We start from the raw sequence: 5,348 nt of genomic DNA, 5'->3' as shown, positions 1-5,348 counted from the left end.
TTCTGACAGACAGTTCACTCTCCTGTGATGTGACCCTGTTCCCCTCACACACACACTCACTCACACACACACACATACACACACACTCACACACACACACTCAGACACACGCATAATTCTCTCTGAATCTCCAAATTAATGCGGAAACAACATAAAGATTTCATCTTATTACTAAGTAGCCTATAATTAATGAAGACCAGTATAATTGATAGCAATACTGCTACTGATGTCTCTGTTAAATGCGTTTTTACCTGTTAATTATAGCCATACAACATTACAGTATAATTTAAAACCATTATTTTTTAACATTTAATAGGCTTTGAAAAACATAACTTTTAATTTAAGTAAACTTAAAACATCACATAAACTATAAATTGAAAGTAGATTATCCTTTATTCAAGCTACAGAAGTTAATCAGCGAACAGAGCAGTGAGTGGTTTCTTCCTTCACTGACAGACTGCAGCAGGCTTGACTTTAAAAGCAGCGCTGTCTCTTTAAATCCTGACATGGATCTGACACGCATCCGGGTTTAACTACTTTTTAACTCATTTCAGACTGTGTTTACGAGGTCACTCGCCTAAAACGGGAATTTTGACATAATTGTGTGTGTTTTTGTCTGTTGAAGTGGCTTTCTGTGCGCGGGCACATGTTCACAGAGAGCTGCTTCACAAGCTGGGTTTCCATCCAAAGTTGCAAATTTAACTTATGCACAAAATTGGAATATCGCATAAAACATTTGCGAACAAGCACTGTTTCCATCCAACGAGTCAGCGAGAACAAAATCACCACTTCCTGATAAACTAGCACTAAATATCACTAAGAAAAGTAAGAGAAGCCACTGAATATAATAATTCTCAAATATAATAAATTACTTGCACTTTGAGTGAGCAGGCGAAACACAATAAATGCGGTCTTGCTTTCGGAGGTGGATGCTGCTGTTTGGGAACGCAGTCGTGGTAGATTGTTCTGGGAGGCAGTTATACAGAAATACTTTGACGACAGACTTTGCTCGGGCACTACAGAATGATCATGAAAACATTTCAGATGCTGTGCAACAAAATCGGTCCGCTGGTTAGTCAGGTTAAGCTGTCCCATAGCGCAAAGTCACATGACATTTTTGAACGCTCATGCGGGATTTATTCGCGAAATGCGTTTCCATCTCCCATTATTTGTATTAACCCTTTTTCGCACAAGTCAAAAACCACCTCAAGCAAATTGAGGGATTTCTTTTCGAAATTTGGCATTTCACTCCCCAGACAGCAGACAGTTTCGGCCCAGATCCGGCCCACATCTGGCCCGCATGGATTTCACATGGGCCAGATGTGGGCCGGATCTGGGCCAACACTATGTTGCTGTCTGGGTCGTTTCTCATGCGATACTCCAAAATGCGCATTAAAACAGGGTGATGGAAGCATAGCTACAGACGAGTTGACTTCTCTTTCGTGTCTTATCGTGCTTGATAGCGTGTTCATAAAGTCCCCTGTAATGCCAGCCAAGGGATCCCAGGAAAAAAATGAATTCTGCGTTAATATTTTTAACGCATTAAACTGAAAAGAAATTAATTAACGTGTCCATTTTAACAGCCCTAATGTAAACATTTCTTTTTTTTTGGTTTAAACATTACCTGTTACCTAACCCAAAGACCTCAACATGTGTATTACAAAAGGCCAGATTTACGAAACAGGACAAATGAGTGCAAAAAGCGCCGATGGGAGTGTAAAGTTCTGCGGCTGATCTACTGCCACATTAAAGAATGCAGCCGGAACATTTCCATAATGACCAGCGCAGTCTACCAAGAGCAGCGCAAACTAGCATCTAACAACACAGGTGCAAATGGGGTTAAGACATGCTTTTTTGGGCGGTGAATAATGTCGCAAACACCAGTAAACTGACTAGAACAAACCTTAGTAATTGTAAATGTCGCTATATCCTGTGCGAACAACCAGCAACATTAGCATCTGCAGTAATGATTAATTAAAGACATACAGCACAAAAAAAGTCCTGTCCCACTGATAGACTTCACACTGGGTCTTTTTTTGGGCAAAATATCGGCTGTCAGTTAATGACGCCCTCTGGTGGCTGATAGCAGAATTCTGTGAGCAATCAAGTTATTAGTAATATATGTTAAAATAACAAGCCCCATAATAACAATTTTATGGACATAATCTTGGATTTATTTGAAGAAGTTCTTATTAACGTGTCAGATGTTTTGGGTGTTGGTGATAATTATTTTGTTTGCTCTGAGGACTCACAGAAAGCGAGTGGCAAGCCTAAAGTTATCATGCAGTATGTTTCGAGTCAGAAAGCTGCTGCTACTGTATTTCTATAACTGTTTTTTGTTTCTCCCGTGTTTCAGGCTAAACTGCAAAACACAAGTGCAGCAGGACAGCGAGGATTCATGGAGGGAATTGGTGTTTTATAAGGAGGAGAACAAGAAGCTACTCTCTGACAAGCAAGTGTCTGTGGTTTTGTCAGGTCATGTAGAGCCGCCCGTCGCAGTCATTATTAGCACCCAGCAGGATTCTGCTGCGATTTCACTTCGATGACTGCAGACACACAATCACACTGTCATCTCAAACACAACTCGCAGTCCGTTTCAAGGCTTTTTAACACATTTACACCCCAAAGTTACAGCGCTTGCCTCTAGGACTGAACTGTCGTCCTTCCAAAGCAAGGATGCTAAATCTTTTGTGCAGGAAATTAAACGTTTTCCGAATGTCGCACGTTCTACACGGCGTCGACTGAAAAAACCACATGCAAACAAAATGTTTTCAGGTTTTTCTGTGAACACACACGCAGCAGCTAAACACACTGACACTGCTGTCTCGAGGTTTGCTCCTTGGAGGTTTTTCGGGGGTACGTTCGGTGACAGTCGGTGCGCGCGCGCGTGTGTTAATTACTGCTGATCTCGTCTGCTGGAGGTGTCGCGCTTCATTAGGCCGCCTCGGCCCTTTCCTTGCCAGGCCTCATTTGGCCCATCCTTTGCTGAGGGGTCTAACCCTGGCAGCCAGCGCGGCTCGGCCCTCCCCTGCTTGATCTCTAGCCCCGGCTCGCTCCTTCAGGAGGGCTCACTCTTTTCACGCCCCCACCTTGCCTGCTGCCTGTCCTCCTAATCCCAGCTGGGCTCATTATGATGTAGCCTGGCTGCCTCCCTCTCTCTCTTTGAGCCTGAGCTGTCCAAGCTAATTACAGGCTAGCAGCCAGCACTCCCCGTTAAGGGCCTTCTGCCGTGGCGCTAACGCTGCCTGGAAGTGACCTGCGAGGAGCACGAGGGAGCTGCTCTCTTTCCAGCCACGCAGCACCTGTCCTTCGGGGTTAGCCGTGATCCATGTCATGCCCGATCCAGCGAGCACAGAGCAAACTTAGGCCGGCCTAACTCGTGCTTTCAGGAGCGGGAAGGGGAAAAAAGCCCTACGATGTTGAGGTGGAAGGCGAGTGCTGTCTTTGATCTCCATTTGCCCGAGACGGTGTGATTGTGGAAGCACGGGTTTCTTCTTAACCTGGCGTTATTTATTGTTTGCGCTGAGAGGAATGGGTCGGGATGTGCGAGGTGTAATTAGGTTGCTATTGTTTATCAAGCTGTTATGTGGGACAGCGAGCTAAATTATGCTTGATAGCCAACAATTAAGGACGGGACGGCAGGTTGCGTTTTACTGACCGTATTAGGATGATTGCGCTGGTGAAGGTTGCGCTCATAAGCGTGCCGATGGTCTGCTAATGCTTAATTACCTGATTGCGGCCTGTAGTTTCAGACGGTCTTAATTGCCGGCGGAGACAGCGGTGGGCTGCTTCTGGCTTTTCTCGCTCTCTCGTTTCCTTCAAGTGCTTTTCACAGTCAGGAGGTCTCCGGACCTGCACCCTTTCCAGCAGATCTGGAGTCTTTTTTTAGGCCTCACTGTTATGTGGGTCAGTGACTTTACAGAGGAAAGGACAAATCTCTTAAAAGTGTAGTTGAAAACAGATGGCGAGTTCTTATACATCTACTTTTAGTTTTGTGTTGGTCTCAGTCTCGAGCTTCGTATTCATTCATCTCACAATGTTGTTGTGGAACCAAGTAAAAAGCATTCGGTCTTTACCCATTGAACACATAAGTGCACAGATCATAATTATTTTTCTATATCAATTGTTAATATCCATTCAATAATATTAATCAATGTTCATTCATTTTAGTACATTCTAGTCTAAAATAGCATCTAAATTTTAGTCTTTGAAAATAGGGCTGTCACTAACGATTATTTTGGTAATCGAGTAATCTGTCGATTATTCTGCCGATTAATCGAGTAATCGGATAATTAATAATTTTTTTAAATTATATATAATAGCAATTAAGTAAGGGATAATCAACGAAAAATTTTAAGGATTTTAAATGCACGACGCGAAGGCAAAGAACCACCCGACGCAAAGCGGAGCATTATACTTTATTATGATTTTTAAATGAGTTTAATATATCACGCAGCCTTGGAAGCCCTATTTGAAAATAACATTATAGATGATGAAAAAGTGTGACATTAATTAGTTATTTCATACTTGTTTCAGCGAGCCGCTGCAGAAAGGGCGCATTCACATATATTTATATGCATTAACAAGTTAACATTGCATTTATGTTGTTTATATATCTGGTTAATCACATAAGTGTAGGATACGTTTGGGTGAGTTAGTTAACCTGCTAACAAAGCGCTTCAGTTTATTTGCGTTCATTCAGTGCTCAGCGACCTCAGTGACTGGATTATAGAAGCATGTTCTTTGTAGATTTTTTATGTATATACACTTACTAAAATTCTGAGCAACAAAAATGTACAAATATAATTTTAAGGTTTCCTTTCATTCTTTTCATGCTTTTTTGACCCCCTAAAATAACTTCAATTCAGTCGTTATGTTAATTGCATTTTAGTGTATAAATTAGTGAATGAATTAAAAATGAGCGTTACTTTGACACATTACCTGTATTTGATCAGGACTGCCTCTATACGTCTGTGCATTTACTGTAGATAACCATTTAGATTGTTTTGCCTCAGGGACGTATGTGTCGACTGCTAATAGCAAATTAAAATCAGCAGGGAAACAGAGCGACCGATGAACGGCTGTGTTTAATAACAGGCGCAGACGACCGAAAGCCATTGTCAGGAGCAGCTCTGGATGGCTCTCTGGAGAAAACATTCAATTTCAATCGAGCAATTCAGTCAATTGCTGGATGCTTTGAGATTAAAATATCTCGTTTTGTAGCGAGACGCCACTGGATTCGCTTTGGTATCATTTGCACGATGCCCATTTGTAATCTCCCCCCCCGCTCTTACAGCTTTTTCATCGGCTCTTTCTTCCTCATTACGCATCTGCCTCTGCTCGGGATG

Source organism: Sinocyclocheilus rhinocerous, unplaced genomic scaffold (assembly GCF_001515625.1).
Source record: "Sinocyclocheilus rhinocerous isolate Xijiao unplaced genomic scaffold, SAMN03320098_v1.1 scaffold323, whole genome shotgun sequence".
Taxonomy (NCBI): Eukaryota; Metazoa; Chordata; class Actinopteri; order Cypriniformes; family Cyprinidae; genus Sinocyclocheilus; species Sinocyclocheilus rhinocerous.
This window is presented reverse-complemented; position numbering follows the sequence as displayed.